Source organism: Eublepharis macularius, chromosome 6, assembly GCF_028583425.1.
Source record: "Eublepharis macularius isolate TG4126 chromosome 6, MPM_Emac_v1.0, whole genome shotgun sequence".
Classification (NCBI taxonomy): Eukaryota; Metazoa; Chordata; class Lepidosauria; order Squamata; family Eublepharidae; genus Eublepharis; species Eublepharis macularius.
The window spans coordinates 89299303-89320042 of record NC_072795.1 but is presented as its reverse complement, the minus strand read 5'-3'; the positions used below and the strand labels follow the sequence as shown (position 1 = coordinate 89320042).

The 20740-nt window shown below is 42.3% G+C and overlaps 1 protein-coding gene across 1 annotated transcript in view; it reads left to right on the top strand.

Annotated features, from left to right (window-relative positions):
• The window catches only part of FAM53B (family with sequence similarity 53 member B), a 135302-nt gene that overhangs the window by 61651 nt on the left and 52911 nt on the right, over nt 1–20740 (top strand). The gene's annotated exons all lie outside the window — the stretch shown is intronic.

The window sequence follows — 20740 nt, the reverse complement described above, 5'->3', positions numbered from 1 at the left end:
TCATGCTGATGAGCATTATTAAAATTAAATTGTGTTTTTTCCAGATAAGAGAATATATTTCAGCTAGAAGTGTTTGTTTGAAAAAAAAATAAACTCATGTATGAAACTGCAGAAACTATGCTTCTAAGCACAAGCCGTGGAAAGCGGGGGAAACCTCAGTGGTTCTTACGGCTCGCTGTATTTCTGTTCGAGTCCCACTTGGGGATTACGCAGAGCACAGACTTCACCAAGTGTTTGTCTTCTGTAATTTTCCACTTCATTATCATGTTTCATTTTCAGTTGCAGAACAGAGGGTAAAACTTTCCTCTTCAGTCAGGAATCCGAAGTGTGAGCAGATAAAAGATCTGAAGTGCGTATCAAAAGGATGGTTCGGTTCCATAAACTGTTAACTTTTAGGCCCCTTTTGGGAGATAAGTGGCTTTGAAAAGTGAGAGACATGTAACTAAACTGTGAGGATTCTTCAAAGAGCAGTACCCAAAATCAGCTTCATTTCTAATCTAATAAGGCAAGTTTTATGAGTCATCATTTCTACAGTCAATAATTTACAAGCATACGTTTTATAGCATAATGACACCTTTGTGTAGAACAGAGATCTGATTGCTTACCCCCCCCCAATATAATTAGGGTATTAACCCTGCTTTCCTGGCCTAATTCCAATTTTAGTTTATTGATCTCATTCTCTACCCATCAAAAAAGTTTCCACCTTTTTTCCCTCTGTACATAATTTGCACAACTGGCCAAGGGCTCTTAAACCAGCTCTTAATCCATATCTTCTCTGTGAAGATATAATTCCATAATATTGTTTACATTTACTTGAATTGTATTAGATCCCTTAGGATCTTCCTTAACAAAGGATGCTGGATGAAATTTACAGGACATCTTTTTTTAACAGTGCTTTTCCTAAGCAGGTGTAGCTGATTAGAAAAGCTGCAGTTGTACTTTATTTCCCCTTACCCAGCATAATGACTTTTGATAGTGTAGAAACTCATTTATGTACCTTTTATAAGAATGTGATGCTTTTACAATACTTTATGGCTGAACGGGTGATTGAATAAGTTCATTTTCTTTTGTGTTTGAGGCAATGCTTTTCCCTTCTGTAGAGAAGTTTGGAAGATAAAAAGGATAAGAAAATAGCATGCTTGGGTGACTTCAGGGGAGAAAACAGTACATTATACTGCACTGCAGTTCCACTTTGAAAATGCATGTCAGTGAAATTTAATATGCTAAGTTGCTTTTATTAGCTAATAAACTGGATAGGTAGTAAAAACAACCTTATTATGTTTTATGAGTCCCAAGTTGAAATCACAGAGCTAGCATCACTGAAGGACTTTTCATTCCTTGTACTTGTGGAAACAGTTTAAAATATATAGTAATGCATGTTTGTACCTAGGTATATATAGGCTGTTTCATTTGCCACAGGCTGTTACCCAAGGAAATGGCAGAGGTTTGTAGCATAAAGTGTAAAAGGGACCTTGTGAGTGAAACAGACCTCTATGGCCAGCTTAACTTTTCATCAGCGGGGCTCCAGGTACATCAGACGTCTATCATATCAGGATATGGGAGGCTTATAATTGTTGTAGAAACAGGAGGTGCTCTGAAACTCATGCAAAGGTGCATGATTCTGCAAATGTATGCCTCTTGAAGTTGCTATGGACATTGCTGTGAATTGGCTATATTAGTGTTTTTTTTAACTTTTTATTTTGCGTTTTTATGTAACTTTTTCCAAAACTTCAAATAACAAAATACAACAACAGCATAATACAGAGTATAAGTAATACTTGGAAGAGGAGGAAACCTCGTTGCTTTAACAAACAGCTAATATTAACATTGAAAACAATACACTGAGTATAAAAAGTCACATTATAGCAAAGAAACTTAAGTGTATGAAAATCTACATTAAGTAACTGATTGGTAGTATGACAGTAGGTTAAAAAGGGTAGCCATTGTTCAAGAAGGGAAGATTGATATTGTGGATTATCAATGCCTTTAAGATGGTCTGCTATTTTTTCCATGATAAAAATATCCCATAGTTTTCTGAGCCATTGTGATACTCTTGGTGTTTTTTCCTGCCTCCAGGTTGAGGCTATAAGCATTTTTGCCGCAGCAGTCAACAAAAATGCCAGGTTTTTCCTAATGGATGGGACCGTCCGATCCTCCCAGAGTCCCAACAGGATTACTTCAGGGTGCTTGGGTAATGCATAGTTTGTTATTGCTTTGATTTTCTGTAAGATTTGATCCCAGAACAACTGGATTTTAAGGCATGGCCACCATAGATAGATATAGTCTCCATTTTGTCCACACTGTTTCCAGCATAGTGAATTCGTTTCGTGATTGATGTGGTGAAGAAGAGTGGGGGACAGGTACCACCTTGCCATTATTTTAAAGGATGTCATTTTGACATTAACTGCTTTAGATTGTAAGCAATTTCCTGACCAGATTGAAGACCACTGTGCATCAGATAAGATTGCATTACAGTCTCTGCTCCATTTTGCTTGGTATTTTAGTGTGAGCTGGTCTTCCCTTGAATTTAGAATAGCGTAGATTTTGGCTATTAGACCTTTCCTATGAGACTGTGTTAGTTGAGTAAGTTTTCAAAGTCAGTTAATTCGTGCTTTAATGAAGTTACGAGTGGCTGACTTTCTATCAAGTGCCTGATTTGAAGATTTTGGAACCATGAAATTGTAGCGTTTGTGTCCTTTTCTATTTGTGCTTTGTTCTGGATAATCTCATGTTTGGTTATATCTATGATCCTATTTTTTAAAATTACTTTCCAGAGTTTAAAAGAATTTAAATCCATGCCAGGTGGGAACTAGTTTTGATCTATAAAAGATGATAATGGCGAGATGGTTGGAGCTAGATGTTGCCTTAGCTTGTCCCATATTTCTAAGGTGGTTACTAGAAAGGGGTTGGCACAAGTTTGGGATGGTCTCTTCTTAGATGCAGCCCAAATAACATCTTGTAAATCATGTGGGTAAATATGTGCTGATTCAATTTGAGGCCAACCTGAATCTTCTACAGGATTTAATAACATTACAGTGTTTGCAAGCTGGGCAGCTATATTGTTTTAAGTCTGGGACTGACGAACCACCTTTCTTTGCAGACCTTTTCATAGTTAAATAGTTTATCCTAGGACGTTTGCCATCCCATATGAAATTGTTTATAATTTTTTGCCAATCTTGGAAATGGCTATATTAGTTTTTTATGCTGTCACATTGCCAGATCTAATCGACTTTTTGGTATTGTCGACAGCATCACATTGATTGTGTGATGCCAGATTGGCTGGGCATCTTGAAAATGGTTCAGATTCAAGATGCCTTTAGAGTGCAGTCTGGTCCCAATTGTATGGATGACTTTCAGTTGTTGAGGCCTGATTCATAAAGGTAATAAACACCTCTCTGTAGAAAGGTGTAGTTCTGTCCACTTTCAAAGATGTAGTCATATAACCCTTTCTGAAGAAGACATCCCTGGACTGTAGTGATCTGAACAGCTAGCAGTCAGTGGCCAATATTCCATTTTTGGGCAAGGTGTTTACGTGGGTGGTGGCCACGCAGCTTGAACTGGTTTTGGATGATGTGGATTATCTAGATTCATCTCAATCTGGATTCAGGCCTGGCTTTGGGATAGAAATGGCCTTTGTCACCCTGATGGATGATCTTTGCTGGGAGAGTGATGGGGGAGTGTGTCCTTGTTGATTCTCCTGGGCCGCTCTGTGGCATTTGATACCATCAGCCATGGTATCCTTCTGGAGAGGCTGAAGGATACTGTGCTTTGGTGATTCTGCTCTTATTTGACTGGCTGGTTGCAGAAGATGCTGCTGCAAAACTGCTGCTCAGCCGTGGCTTTTATGCTGTGGGGTTCTGCACGGTTCCCTCATGTCCCCCATGGTGTTTAACATTTATGTGAAACTGCTGGGAGAGATCATCAGGATTTGGAGTACTGTGGTACCAATATGCAGATAACACCCATCTCTACTTCTCCTTAACAGTTGAGTCAGGTAGATCTATAATGGCAATGGAATGAATGAGGGCCAGTAAACTGAAGCCCAATCCAGATAAGACTGAGGTGCTGCTGGTCAGTATCAAAGCTGCTCAAGGGCTGAGGAATCAGTCTGTCCTGAAGGGGGCTGCACTCCCCCTGAAAGAACAGGTGTGGGGGAACTGCAGGATCCTGGCCTACAGTTGGAGGACCAGATCTTCTCTGAAGCCCATAGTGCCTTTTATCAGCTTTGGCTAACATGCCGGCTGTGGTTGTGATCTGGTCACATGCTCTGATTACATCCAGGTTAGATTAATGTAATGCACTTTACATGGAACTGCCTTTGAAAATGGTCCAGAAACTTCAGCTCATCTGAATTGCAGCAGCCAGGCTGTTGTCAGGGGTGGCATAGAGGGAATGTTTCACTCCAGTGCTGAAAAACCTGCACTGGCTGCCCATTTGTTTCTGGTCACAATTCAAAGGGCTCGTACTTACCTTTCAAGCCTAATGGCTTGGGGCTGCAGTACTTGAATGACCAGCTCCTCCCATATTGTCCATCCCGCTAGTTAAGTTCTGTTTCACGAGACCAGCTCTCTCTGCCCCTGGCCTTAGAAATGAGGTGGGTTCAAGGACAGACAGGCTTTTTTCAGGAGTGGCACCTCTTATTAATGGAATGTGCTTGTCCCTGAGGTGCCTACGTTACTTTTTTTTTAGGCATCAGGCAGGGTTACCAGGAGCAGGCTGGAAAATTCCTGGGGGTGGAGCCTGGAGTTGGTGGGGTTTGGGGAAGGGCGGGGCCTCAGAATGGTATAATGCCATAGTCCACTCTCCAAAGCAGCCATTTTCTCCAGGTGAACTGATCTCTGTCACCTGGAGATCAGTTGTAATTTTGGGAGATCTCCAGCCATCACCTGCAGTCTGGCAACTCTAGCACCAGGCCAAAACACTTTTGTTAATTCAACCTTTTTTAATTAAGAGATTGATCTTTTAACACTATTATAATCTGGATACCATTTTAAACTGTCAGTGGTCTGTTTTTATGATCTATGTCAGTGTTTCCCAACCTTTTTTCCATGGAGGAACCCCTAAATTAATTTTTAAATCCCCTACCTATGAAAAAGATGGCGGAAAGCACAACTCAATTACTATCAAGAAAATTTGTTTGTAAAGAGCTGTGTGTGTGTGTGTGTGTGTTTACATCGTAAGAAAAAAAGTGAAGCATTTTTCCTGCCTTTTTTGTATTACCTATTTTTTCAGATATCAAAATATCAAATCAAACTAAAGTTAACATCCAAAGTCAATAAAAGGTTTACTTTCAGAGTGATATTTTATTTTGCATATTTGAAATTCTACAAAGTATTTCACATTGATTTTAATTATTATCTTTTAATGCTTTGTTTTTATTATTTTTTATTTTTATTTTGTAAGCTGCTTCATATAAGTTTCTGGGGAAGTGGTATAAAATTTTTCTAAATAACTAAATAAATGATCCAACGTGTTCTGTAATGGAGCCGAACCTGTTTATTAGATCACATAGTGTATATTTATGCTATATCATGGTGATTTTTATTTCTATAGCACCCTTATACTACTATGGCAGAGCTGAAAAAACATGCAAGAACTTACATTTAGGTAGCAAATGATCATGGAGATTTACCGAGCAACTTGATGGAACGGAAGTGGTAATCTTGAACGGATATCACTGTATTTTCATGGTAATTACCAGTGTTATGAGATAAAGATAATGAGTTCAACCTGCCAGAACCTGCAGTCTTTTAAATGGTGTCTCCATAGTAGTTCTGTGCAAGCACCATTGAAAAGAGATTGTGAAATAGAAATATCATTGTTTAGTAGGTTTTCCTGATCATATTTATTGAGATTACTTACATAAACGGATTCATACAGTGTGCTATATTATTGACACATGGTATGAATCCCAGCAAGAGCAAGCTGATATTAACTTGACCTTTTTGCTTTGCCAAGATTCATTCATTCCACATAGTTCAGTAGCTGTAGCCCAGGTAATACACTGCACTCTTCCAGTGCAATCCTAAACAGGTATATTTCTTCGTAAGTGAGTTTAGGATTACAACTTTAATGATGCAAAACTAGATGTCACACAAGAGTTGTATGGGCAGTTTTGCAACAGATTGTGTATATTCTAATAAAATGCAACTACAGAGAGGCATGAATTTGAGTCAAAGGGAAAGGAATGCTTAACAGTGCCAACCAGTTGTTCCAATAGACCCTGTCTCCTCCCAAGTCCTTTCCCAATCACAGGGGGAAAGAATATCTTTGCCATTGGAGGAAAAAAGCAGCCCTTTTCAATTGGAAGAACTTGACTGAAGACAAATGGCTGGTCAAGTGTTCTCCCTGAGTCTCTAAGCAAATTCACAGTATCTGTGGATAAAATGAGCATGTGTAAACTCCAAGTGATCGCAAACTTTGTCACCAGCAGAAATATATAATTTATATTGTAACTGTTTATCTGGTGGCTTCCTTCTCACTTCTGGAGCAGTGCTTGTAAATCCTTTTTCTATGATTTTATTTATTTATTTAAGCATTTCTGTGTTGCTTTTCTCCCTCGAGGAACCCAAGGAACTTATTGAAATTTCCAAAATATAACCTAACGAATGTAAATTAAAACAAATGAAATTAAAGAAAACAAACACATCCTGAATAAGTCTTAATTCACTGGGCCGTCCAACACAGGTGTCGTGCCATGGGTTAAGATGCTGCGTGCTCCTGCAAATTCAGCCTTGATGGTATTCAGCTGCTGCAAGCAAACTGGCAGGATCTTTGCAGCTTTCACCCCTAGATATCCCCCAAATTACTTTTCCATTTCTTAATCAGTGCCTTGTTGGGTTGATTTCTTAGGTATCATTCCCATTGCCATTGAAACTTCAGGCAGGTTAAAAGCGCCGTGTGCCAGGCTGGCAATTGAATACATGTAACAGCCATTTTTAAGTACAGTTTTCCTCTTCCAAATTGACTTTGCATTTGATGGTGCCTCTAAGCACCTACAGCACACTGCGTGCTGACAGTGATGAAGAGCGATGCTTTATGTTCCTGCTGTGCCAGACAGTATGAAATCTTCTCTACCACATCTTTGTTAGTGTACAGCCTCTCTTGGGTGGGTCTTTGTGTGATCTTGCCATCTGGATGGAAGGACTAAATAAATTCTCCTCAAACGCTAGATCAGAGTCTTAAAAAGCCCAACATGATGGAATACTACAAGGAGGCATTCATGCAATGCAGGGTTCCATGTCACTGGAATTATGGTCAGGTTTTTTCATGGGATGAAGCCGCTTTTAATGAAAGGCAAAGAAACAGTCACATGCTTCTGATTTGTGCTAAAAGCTATTTTGTCTGAAAAACTACCTTAGTGGGAATCTGAAAACAGATTTTGTTCAAGGACAGGCAAAAATGAAACTGGAAAAGAGTTGACTGACAGTGGATATGACGAGATGTGAACCGACGAGGGGGAGTGCGTATGAAAAAAGTTTCACAAAAATAGTAAAAATAAATAATGTCAGATGAATTTAACCAACAATAGGGATAAGATTATTAATTTTTGTTTACTCTTCGTAGCCTTGCTGCTAATTGCTATAGCTGATGGCTGGTGTGGAGTCAGGGCTAACTGACTAAAATACAGGACAAACGTCTCTATTTAAATGTTCAATTGCCTGTGAACTTCCTAGAGCTTTAGAGAAAGCTCAGTCTCTCAGTCCATGTTTAAGCAAACCATAGTCATTCATCATCTGGCATACGTGGATATTTCTGTAATATATACAATGCTGGTAATACAAACAGATTTTGTGTCTGAAGTGCTCTGGATGCTCAAAGGTGCAATGCAAATGCTAAATGGTATTCTTACATTTACAAGAGGTAGAACCTGTGGAGGTGGGTAGACTGCCTTGCTGGAGGTGTTCAAACAATCTCAGAAATTCATCATTGTTTCTTTCCACATGCGACTGCACATGTGCAGGCCAGCCACAGTGAAAGGCTTTCAAGCTTTAGAGCTCTATAAGGGGATGCCTCCCCCTTGCCATGCACACATGGCAATTTCCTGCCCGACTGTGCACTTTCAGTCTCTTCCATTAAAGTCCACCTAGCAGCCATATCCACATTTCATGAATCAATTACTTGCAAGATGATTTCCTCTTACTACAGGCCTAAGCAGTTTCCGAAAGGGCTTGTCATATGTTTTCCCCAAGGTCCAAATAGTTTTTCTTTAGTACAAGTCGAATGTTATTTTACTTATACTCCCACCGTTCGAACCAATGGTGTCTTGCTCCATGTTCTTACTGTTATGGAAGGTGAGCTTTCTAGTGGCAATTGTTTCTGCCAGAAGGGTTGAGGAGCTGACAGCACTTAAAATGGACCCCCCCATTCACCCATTTTCGCCCCAGAAGTTAGTGCTACACACTAGCCTTCAGTTCTTACCCAAGATAGTGTCAAAATTCCACCTATCTCAGACCATCACCCTACCTTGGTTTTTTCCCTGACCTCTCCTCAGAATCAGAAAGAGTTCTACACAAGCTTGATGTCTGTAGAGTGTTATTGTCTTACTTAAAGGTAAAGGTGTGCAAGCACCCCGTGCAAGCACCGAGTCATTACTGACCCATGGGGGGGACGTCACACCACGACGTTTTCTTGGCAGATTTTTTATGGGGTGGTTTGCCATTGCCTTCCCCAGTCATCTACACTTTACCCCCAGGAAACTGTGTACTCATTTTACTGACCTTGGAAGGCGGAGTCAACCTTGAGCCGGCTACCTGAACCCAGCTTCTGCCAGGATCGAACTCAGGTCGTGAGCAGAGCTTGAGCTGCAGTACTGCAGCTTACCACTCTGCGCCACGGGCCTCTTAGCATTTTATTGTCTTACTTAGAACAAAAAGCTTCTGCAAAACAAAGGGATTGTTTATCTGTTATGCTGGCCCTGGTAAAGAACGCCTGGTATCTGCCCAGTCATTCTGTAAATGGATAGTGGCTGCTATAAGACTGTTGTATAAGCAAGCCAATATTACATGCCCAATGGTGGTCAAGGCACATTTGACCAGAGCTCAGATTTCCTCAACGGCTTTCCTATGAGATGTTCCTCTGCAAAAGATTTGCCAAGCAGCAATGTGGCACTATTCAGTGGATAGTGCCAGACGAGAATCAACTGTGGGAACAGTGGTCCTGCATTTGTTATTCAATTGACAGATCGACCCATCTCCATAGTAAGTAGCTTGTTATTGTATTGTAGAAGGCTTTCACAGCCGGAGAACGATGGTTGTTGTGGGTTTTCCGGGCTGTATTGCCGTGGTCTTGGCATTGTAGTTCCTGACATTTCGCCAGCAGCTGTGGCTGGCATCTTCAGAGGTGTAGCACCAAAAGACAGAGATCTCTCAGTGTCACAGTGTGGAAAAGATGTAGGTCATTTGTATCTACTCAGGAGGGGTGGGGTTGAGCTGAGTCATCCTGTAAGAGTTTCCCAGGGTGTGGAATGCTGATGGCGGGAGGCTTCACTGTATCCTGCGGAGGTTCTTTTGCATATGGATTGGTGCTTGATGTGCTAATCTTCTCTGCAGGGCTATTGTCGGGTATTGAGTGTTTTGTTAGCCTGGTGTTTTTCAGAACTGGAAACCATGCTCTGTTTATTTTTAAGGTTTTTAAGGTTTTTAAGAATACATCTTCATCCTTGATTGGCTGGCCATTCCATCCTCAAAGTGATCCAACATGATCTGTGAGAGATGCATCCTATTTGCAAGACTGATTTGTCTATCATTGCCATTTTTACTTTTGATATTGCCCAGACATTACAAGGAATATTATTATAATATGAACGAACTGCATTACCTACTATACAAGAACTTTACAAACATGTTTGTGATGTGAAAGAACACACAAAAATGGACTTTTGTTTTAAATGTATTCTGCTAGCAGGTCAATGGAGCCATTTGCAATTTTTTTTTAATTATTTTTTTTTATTATCTACATTAACTAACAATACAAAGGGAAGAAAGGGAACAAGGGGAGGAAGAAAAAAAAACACAACAACTACAACATGTAACAACTATGCTACACAAAATGTTTTCCCTTCATACTGCCATTATTCAAAAGTTAAAGCTTTATGTTATATTGATGGAGTGGTTGACCTGGAGTGGTTGACCTTACTAAATGCAAATTACAATTTAAATTCAAATTAAATTTTCCTTCCCCTCCTGGGTCCCGGATGCAATTCTCTCTTAGCAACTGCAGCCGCAGTGCTCGTTTCCTCCCCCCCCCTCAGACTTCTCCTTTTCGTCTTGCTTGGTGCACTGAAATTCCGGATTTTTATCCTCAAAATCCCTTAGTTGATCTTCTGATAATATCGTAAAAGCTTGATCTTTGTGACTGAACCAGATTCCTTCTGGAAATAACCATTTGTACTTTATTCCACGTTCTCTCAGAAGAGCTGCGAACTTTTTATACTTAAAACGTCTTTTCCGAACTAGAAATGGGACGTCTTTCAATATCTTAACTTTATTACCCAAAAAGTCCAAATCTGCATTGTATGAATTATATAGGATAGTGTCCCGGATCCTCTTAGATGAAAAATCAATGATGATCTCGCGAGGCAGCTGACGCTTCATTGCATATTTTGAAGTAGCCCGACGGACTTCCAAAATGGCGCTTTTTACTTCTTCTTTAGTTGCCCTCGCGGGTGTCGCCAGTAGTTCCGAGACCAGACCCCGTAAATCCTCATTTTCCTCCTCTTTCACATTCTGGAGGCGCAAAATTGTCTGTGTTCGTTCCACTTGTAGCCCGATCAGCTGGTTCTCCACCAGCTTAAGCTCTTTATTCATAGCCTTCACGAGTGACACACTTTCCCGAGCAGACTTCTCTGCCCCCCCCCCGCTGCTTCCTTAATGGTTTTCACTTCGCTCTCAATTAAGCCCACCCTTTGATCTGTTTCATTCAGCTTGTCAACAAAGGGTTTTATGGCTTCACCAACCGCCCTCCGTACTACTTCCTCCAACGACTCTCCCTTCAGGGCAGCCGAAACTGACTTGCCCAGAGCGGGACTTTGTTTTTTTGTTGCCATTTTAGGGGGAGGGGAACCGCCAACCAGATTCTGAAACTCAGCGAAGGGGAAGAACAAGCCTTCTTAGCTTCAGATCCCACCACTCCTTCGCGTGCGCTTGTAGTAACAGAAGGGATTCGCTTACTTGCAGGCTTTCGCCTAATTCTGCTCTTTGCCATTTTCCATGGCCCGGCAGCACTCGAGGCGCCGCGCACGTCTGCCGGCCTCCGTAGGGACAAACGGGCAATTAACCCCCCGCATTGATTCCGGGGGGCTCTTCCCGCAGCGTCCCGGACCCAGCCTCCCTCACTGGGAGTTTTGGGGGCTAATCTTCGCAGATCAGCCGCCCGGACAGGGTGCTCGGGCGCTTCCTCTTGGACCTGTGAAGAGGAGCGTCCGACATGGCTGAGAAAACGAAACCGAATCGGAGCCATTTGCAATTGCTAGCAAAAAGTAGAATGTTGTCTACAGCAGTCGACTAATTTAGGAGAGTAGAGCTCTTGTTCTCTGTTCGTCCTTAGTTTTTCTGTGACCAGAGGCAAATCACTCAGCTTTTCTACTCCTCAGAAAGTTGCTGTGAGTTGAGTCTGTTAATGTTTGTAAAGATTGGTGAAATTCCTAGAAAGCACGCTTTGTGCAAAATAGTTCAAACAAAATATTAAAGGCAACACTGAGTCTAGCACACAAAGCAGGAAAGGCGCATTCCTTGTAATGGACGGGGGTACAGTTCTGTGATCATTTCTCCAATTCAGAAGTGGCTTTGTTCTCTGTGCCCCCACATTTAATCTGTTGTGGTTAGTCTGTCCCCAGTTTCATCAGGAAAACATTTGAAAGCTCAAATGTGTTAGTTGTCCAGGTTTTCTGTGGTTCCGCATAGAATATTTCCAGAGCTTATACCTGAGGAGCATTTGTGAATATAGTTTAAGTTCCTATATCTGTATTTCTTTCTCTCTTTGTATACCCAAAGAATAAAGGTAAAGGTAGTCCCCTGTGCAAGCACTGAGTCATTACATATACAAAACAACACCAGAAATTAAAAAGGGCAAAACCCTAAGAAGAGATACAAAAGTCTAAGTCCAATGAAATCTCCTTAGGATTGCACTATAAATGTTCTTTGTGTATGTGTCAGTCTCATTGATTTTACAATGGAATATTCATAGATGGATATATGTTGAGAACTGGAACTGAATAGGGCCTTCATATATTTGGTTCTGGCCATGGATGATAATAGAGTCAAGACTTCATATTTGTTATTTTTTCTTTAGAACCTTGAAGTGTTTGAACTGAATAGGTAGATCAAAAAGAGCTCCTGACACTGCCCGTCCTCTTCTGTGCACTGTGCTTTTTATCTGTCTTGCTGTTGGGCATCAACATTGTTATTCCTTCCATAATCCATTTTTCATAAGGTCATGGCCATAGCAATCTCACATAAATAAAATATTTGAAACTATCTTTGATCATGCCAACTAGGTAGTTTTATGGAGGGTCCGTGCATTTTTTGGATGGTTTAATGGTTGGTAATTTTTAAAGCGGAGTCATGAGAGAGAAAATGGAGTGAAATGGCCCAGACTGGTGAGAAGCATCTTTTCCATAAATGGGCAATTAAATTTGGCATTCTTTGTATAAAATAAGTTGTTTCCATTCATTTGCCTGCATTCTAGATCCAAAATGTTTGTTCTATTAGTACTGAGTTGAGTAAAGGAGGGGAAAAAACCAGATCCAGGCACAGGGTTACAAGTGATTTAGGTTTCATCTTCCAAGTAATTCATGGCCTAAGAGGATTCTGCAGATGTGGGACTGAGACTCATCTGTGAGAGCAAGTTGTTTTGGGAGAACTTCTGAAACATCATCTTAACCCGGTAATAAGTTGATAGAAAAATAGGCAACCTGAATACAAGGACAATAATACTATGCTGCCAATTTAAAACCAGCTTCCATAGTAGAACTCCTCCTGTTCTTTAGAACTCCTAAGATTACAGATCTTTGATGATGATGGGAATCTCTTCCAGCAAATTCTCAGAATCCTTAACCGTTATAGCTTCAAGGAACTTAGAAGTACTATTGATATGCTCCTTTTCTGCTACATATAAAGGGCTACACCAGAAATGCTTGCCAATTGGGATAAGGCATCAAAGGATAGAGTAGGAAAATAATTGATCATATAAATGTGCAGTGTTCAGTTAGAGATCCAGGAGACATGCTTGCAATAAGGTGCTGCCTACTGATGAGCCACCTACTGGCAGGTACTTCTCACTTATTTAAATTTCTTGCTTGTCTTGTCTTTGCAATGTAGTTGGCATCACAGAGCTGCTCCCTCATGTCTGGTTCCATCTTACATTGGTAACATGCAAGTTTCAGCAAGCTAGGTATAGGGGAAGGTACCGTTCACATCTATCTGCATAATCGGAGCTATCCATATGATCAAAATATTAGTATGTTACCCAGGTGATACAGGATCTGGTGTAGGAGAGCAAACTGGTAGTGGTAACCACATTACAAACGTAACTCAAGAAATGTCTAGTTTTGGAATTTAAAAAAGGGTTTGGTAGAAATTGCTTCTGAGCCAAAATTTCCTAAAATTTTTTTAGGAAGCGGTACTAATTTAGGAGTGCTTCCATCATCTTTGATACATAGACAAGCATTTTAAATAACAGTAAGCTTCTGACAGAACTGGTCAATTCCATACTCAAATCTGTAATATGAAGCCACTGAGAAATCTAGGGCTCTATCAAGAAAGTGACTTTTCATCCAGGCAGAAATGCAGGCTGGGGGGACAGATATTTCAAGAAAGGGGCATGTGTGTGAATTACAATTATTGTCATAGTTTTGTATTAACCTCTTCTTTTTTTTTAAGAGTAGCAGCAATCACCATTTGCCTGGAAAAGGTTTATTTTAATTCTGTTTTTTCCCCCCACTGTACATCCAATCTAACTGTATTGGGCATGCACAGCTCCTGGTTCCAGTATTTGGCCTCCTTCCTCCAAAATACTGCCATGACTTGTACATGCATAGTAGAGTTTACTTGAAACTGGTGTTAGGCTTTGTTTGAGTGCTGAAGCAAGAGTCTGACAATTCTCCTTGAAACTTTGCCAGAGGCCTGGAAAAGCTGCCCTCTGAAAGCTCCGTTTGATCCATTGACTCAAAGATGTGCAGATGTAAATAACTCCAGTGGTATCTATTTTGATATAGATGTGTGAATGGGCTTACTTCAAAAAGCTATCCTGTGACCCCCAAATATTATACAATTAGCTCTTCATGCCATTGCTACTTAGAAAAGAATTTTGTTCATAGTAGCTAGAAGGGGAATTGTATAAGTATCTAAGGCTCCTTTAGGGACGTCCTCTTCTGTTGCCCCCCATCGAGAAAGAAAAAGGAAGGCTGCTATGTCCTTTGAACACTGAGAAGCTTTCAGCTTAAAATATGTGTGTGAAAAACGCTGTACCCAGACAAATGTAGATATTCAAAACCTCCAGTGTATATAACACTTCACTTTGGCATTTGAGTAACTGTAAGTGGGGTTTTGTGTTTGTTTCTTTTTGTTCACACAACAGCAGAACAGCTGCTCACAGAGCTTCCTTTCCCCTTTCTGTTTTTTAGCGGTTTTAATCTCTGACATCAATCAAACCACAACACTGAAAAGGGGCACAAAAGCTCAATTTGTTCTAGTATTGCCCTTGACATGCTTTTCTCCCATTGGAGAGGCAGGAGGACAGAATTGTAATGTAATATAATAGAACTGCATTAGCTTCTCCTAGTGATAGAGGAAAGGAAGAAGGTGAACTCTGGTTCTGAACTTTCAAAGATAATTATTGACCATCCAGCACAACTTAATTTGGATAGCTACGCTTTGGTAGCTGCTTAGATAAATTAAGAAAAAGATCAGGGCTGTATAGAACCTGTATTGTCTCTGGGTGCCTAAATCTCATTGTCACTGCTGAACGAATGGATCTTACTACACTTCTGACTTCTGGTGTCAGAAGTAAAGGCAAGAGATTGAAGGTGGCTGGGTTGGTAGCTGGAATTCTTGCTTGCGAACAAGATGAAACTTACAATAGAAGTCCAGTGGCACATTTTGGACTATCAAAATGTATTCCAAATCCTGAATAAGCTTTCATGAATTAGAGTTTACATTATCAATTGCAAGCTGTTGGTAATGGGGTAACAGTGCTAAGAAGAGAGAAGGGGGTGTGTCCTGGGCCCGGGGCAGCTTCCTGCCCAGATGCTGGCCTTGACTGTAGCTGACCCTGACTGCAGAGCCCCCTCCCCATACTACAGAAGAAACAGTGGACTTGCACCTGGGAGCAGCAAGAGGCTCCTGACTTACCAGACTGCTGCAAAGAGTGTGACAGAAGGCTTGGCCTGCAGTAAGCTGGCCCACAAGACCCCCAGAGCAGCAAGAGAGCAATCACAGTACCTGTATCAGTGGGCATCGGAGAAGGCTGAAGGCCGGCAGGCCTGGCCAGAGCCAGTGGCTTGCCAAAGACCACAGCGGCAGAGCAGGAGGGCCACCAAAGAGAAGCTGGGAGCACACATGGGACTCGAGCGTGGCCTGGTGGAGCTCCAATGTGAATGGCCCCTGCAGAGGTGGAACTGTTGTGAGACAAGCACCAGGTGGTGTAGACCACCCAAGAGGAATGCTGAGAAAGGGGCCAGACAGGCAGGAGAATGGTTTCTTGTAGCCTGACAACTGGGCAGCACCCTGGGGGTGGGACCCTGGGGGTGGAGGAGGTGTTGAGGGGAGAGGATAGAGGGACTCTGGAGCTGAGCTGGGGAGGAGATGCTGAGAAGGTGTTGGCCAGTGAGAGCGAGAAAGAGAGAGAGTGGAAAGTAGCACAACACCCCCTGGCAGAGAGTGAGGGGGGCAGTGACGTAATCAGGCCCTACCCACCTCTATTTTTGAGGCCCAACTGAGCCCCAAGAAGAGGGAGAGCTGATGAGTCAGGATGGAGGAGGGACAGCAGGCAGCCTCAACAGGTGAGAGGTGTGATAACGTGGTGGAGAATGTGGGCACTTGGCCTGCCATAGGATTCCCACCCTGGCCTGTTGAACCAGCAACTTCCCAGTGCTCCATCCCACAATCCTAGCTGCTCCAAAGAGTGAAGAGCAAGACCAACCCCTGGCAGCTCAGTGTAGCCACCCGGCCAAGGCAACATGCCACAACTGGTCGCCATGGACTTATCACCAGACAATACTGCTGAGGGGCATTACAGCCCAACACCAAGAGGCACAGGCTGCCTTGATGCAGGATTTGTGCTGGACCTTAGAAAGCACCCACAGCCCTGGAGACCCCAGCCCACCAGCAGGGGCTAGAGGTGCCGTATACCCTCCGACCGCCTACCTGGCATAGTTTGGGCCCGATGATGATCTTGACGTATTCCTCGAGGCCTTCGAAAGGATGGCAAGGGTGGCACAGTGGCCCAAGAACCAGTGGGAATTCTTCATTGGACCATACGTCACTGGGGAAGCCCAAGCTGCACTAAAGGCCCTGTCCAAGGGAGAGGGCACTAATTATAAGAAACTTAAGAAAGCGATGTTGGACTGGTATGAAATCACATACAGTCCTACCACCAAAAGGTCAGGTTGTTTGCCTACAAGCAGTTGGACACTAGAGGGTGTCCTATGAGATGTGTTTACCACTGGCTGTAGCCAATAGAAGATGAAGAAAAGCAGATCACTGACCAGGTGGTATTCGAGTAGTTACTACAAGTCATCCACCCAAGGGCAAGGAACTGGGTTGCATGCAGCAAGCCAGCTGACATGGAGGAGGCCAGTATCCTCGAAAATTTTCTGACAAACGAGTCCAGAGAACCCCTGAAGGAGCTGCCCCACCTAGAAGGGAAGCTAGTCACCTGCCAGGCTTGCCTGAAGTTGGCTGTGCTGTGACCCAGGCAGGCATGATGGAGCAGGCCATGCCCCCCGGCAGGGCCCAGCAGGACTTCCAGATGGAAGCCACCCTCAACCCAGGTCCCCCCAGCTCACCAGATGACCTCAGCCAGGACCCTGGCCAGGAACCCCTTCAGTCGGCCATGTTTCATGTGACATTCCAGCCACTTTATGAAGGAGTTTCCCCTCATGGAGTGCGATGTGGGCTGGAAGGAGGCCTTACCTGCGACAGCGCCTACCAGGCAGCTAACACTCATGCTGGCAGAAGCAGAAATCTTTGGACATTGCCTTGCTGTGCTGCTCGACTCTGGAACTCCATATCCATGATTTGCTTGAGGTTACTGCTAAAATGCCTGTAGTACGCATGACAAACATTGCATGCTTTCACCACCACTTGAGGGAATATCCAGTAGCAGGGGTGCCTGTCACATACTGAGAAAAGATCCAGCAGGTGGCATTGAAGTGGAATTGACAAGGGTTGATCCACTTCCATAACCGGTTCTGCTAGACTGGGATGCTGTGGGATTTTGGGGAATCTTCCATGTCCTGACTACCCTCACCCAAGTACTTCCTGTGAAGGATCAGGAGGACCCCAGGGAGGCTCATTTCGGCTATCATGCTGGTTATCGTGAACTATGCCATGCAGTACTCCAAAACAATACCTCTCAGGAACACTCAGCCCCTGGGGTTTAGCCAGGCCCTGCTCCACTTTTTCACCCAGGTAGGGCTACCTTGTGAACTCCTCTCCAATTGTATAACGCCATTCACCTCCATGGCCGCCAAACAATTGTGCTATACCCTAGGCATCCAAGACATTTTTATGGCCATCCCCCATCCCCAGATGGATAGGCTGGTTGAATGCTTCAACCAGACCCTGAAAGAAATGCTGAGGAAGATGGTGTGAGACTCTCTCTCCCAGTGGGACTTGTACATTGACTCCCTCTTGTTCGTGGTCTGGGAGGCACCACAGGCATCCATGGAGTTTGCCCTCTTTGAAGTCCTGTATGGCTGGAGACCACAGGGAATTTTGTGGTTGTGCCCACTACCCTGAGTTAGAATTGCAAAGGTGCTGCCAAAGTCAAAAAGATTGGGGGGCCCTGGTCTATGGATTCAGATGAAAACTATTATATGAACAATATCAAGCCACTTAATATTTTAAATTGAATATATATACAGTTTATAGTGCAGTTCTTCGCAGTACATAGAGTACTGAGTCTAGAAGGCTGTAACTTTGTTTAGGATTGTATTTTTAATTCAGCTTACCTGAATCAGAAAATGCATTTAAAGCGAAAATATGCAGATATTTCTGTGCATGAAGACCAATATGCAGTAAAGTTAGTATCCAAATTATAATGTCAATGACCATGTAACCAACTAACAAGTAAGTCTTTACATGATGAAAATTGCATATCTTGTTATTGCAAATAAATGCCCCAAATATACAATGTCAGTTTACAGTAATGTGGAGCTATCTACAACATAATTAAAAAGGGTTTCACATGTCCCAAGTCAAAAAGTTGTTTGCTTCATGTTCGATTCCCCAAAGGAGAATGTTACACATGCCACAAACCTAGCATATGTACTATAGAATGCATTATTTAATGACCTTAGAGGAATCCTTACCTTTTTGTACAGAGTTCTAGGAAGCATTTACTAGTTGCCTTTGGAAAACTTATTTTCCATCTTAAAATCTAGTGAGAGCAGGAAGAGAGGAGAGAAAAAACCTTTCATTTTCTTGTGTATTTTCTAAAGAGATTAGAAAATCTATCGATTCCCATGAGCATGGTAGACATCTTTGATACTCCCCCTGACTGAATATCTATCCTGATGACAGTTCCAGTTTGGAGCCTTTTAATGATTTATTTTAAAATTGTGTTGAATTGTGTATTTGACTATATATGAAGGTCAGTGAAACATATCGGGAATCTTCTGTTAAGTAACTGTTACATTTCATTTCATTTTTAAAAAGAATGAGACACTACAGAGGTTTTGTCTGAAAGGACCCATCTCCGTAGGAGAAATTTCTTCAGTTTCATGAAGGGAATGGTAACAGAAGACAAAAAAGAAAGGAAACTGCAGCAGAGAAATCGAACAGCAGTGAAAACAATGTTTTTAGCAACAACAAGACAGCAAGGAGGGCTAAAAGCAACCATGTGTCAACACAGAAAATGTATTTGGTAACAGAATTTCAACAGCTGTGATGTGGATTATGTAGCATTAACTGTTTGGCAAGAAACTCTAGATGTAATCTGAAATAACATGAAGTTAATTGTCATCAGCAGAGGTGCAGCTGTAGTAGGTCAGTTAACATGATGTGGTTAAAACTAGGGGTGCTTTGCCAAATAGTGGAAGCCCTTCCTTTTTGTTGTTGTTGTTGTTGCACAAATTGGCTGTTTGTTTCTTGCTGAGTTCTCATACTGGATAGCCTATACCAGTCAACTCACTTTAAATAAATATCCGATCCATTGGGATGTGGTAAAGTCACAGGCAGTTGGCTGAGATCCTGACAGCAGCATACTATGTGTACAATAGGGTATAGAAACTAGCATGCCTAAATAGCTACAGATGGTGGTTGTTGTGGGTTTTCCGGGCTGTATTGCCGTGGTCTTGGCATTGTAGTTCCTGACGTTTCGCCAGCAGCTGTGGCTGGCATCTTCAGAGGTGTAGCACCAAAAGGTGTAGCTTTTGGTGCTACACCTCTGAAGATGCCAGCCACAGCTGCTGGCGAAACGTCAGGAACTACAATGCCAAGACCATGGCAATACAGCCCGGAAAACCCACAACAACCATCGTTCTCCGGCTGTGAAAGCCTTCGACAATACAGCTACAGATGGATTTGAACACAGAACAGCAAGCTTTAGAAAGACTAGTTTGTTTGTTGTCATGCTGATTGTGCACAATGAATACAGGCAGCCATTTACATATGTTTATTGGCAAAAAGTATATGTGTGTTCACTTGCTAAGCCAATCATTTGCATCATGCTGCTGTGAGGGGAGGATAATCTAAGGAAGCAGGAGTGGGTCATTTGTGACATTACAGATAATCATTGTGAGTACATTGTGGGAAGTAACCTTATTTGGTAATTGGTCCTCTGTATTTTCCCACGGAATCAGACGTAGCCTGCTGATATATAGCCTTCTAGGAACAATATTAAAATGCATCCCTTCCTACACTTTCTTCCTCATCCTACTTGGCCTTACATTTGGTTCAGGTTAAGCATGGCTGTACTTGTCCCTCCAGTCTTCACAGGAGTGTCAAGCTAACTTGCTGCCTCTCAGTGGTTTCTCATCCCTAAATCCCAGCAAGCTGTTCCTGATCATTCATTCATGCATATTTGACCCTGGACCCATAGACCTTGTTTGGTTTCCTCCAAAATACTTTTGTGTACTTTACACATTCCAGATCCTGCCCATCCTTGCTTTGATTCCAGCTGTTTCTCCAAAGCAGAAACCCGTGCTATGTCCCTTTCATCTGTTCCTTCAGACAGAGTTGCCTTCTACAAAGCACTGCTTCATATGGTTACTTACTATCATCGAGTAGTAAGGTTTTATTTAAATGGAAATATACGAAAGAATGATCCTATATTAAACTAATAATTTATTTCTGCAAGTTGCGAGCATTTAAACATTACATGATGCTTTTTCAGGCATGGATTTTCATAGGAGGAAGGATTGGAGGAGGGAGTTGCTAGAGAAGGAAGCCTCTCCATGATAGAAATAGGTAAGCTGAATAGTTGTGTTCTTAGAGTAGAAGTTTCAGGTCAGCAAAGCAGTAGAAATTGAGCGACCCAGCTTAGGTGCTCCCTAAGAAAGTCCTGACACGTTCTTCCA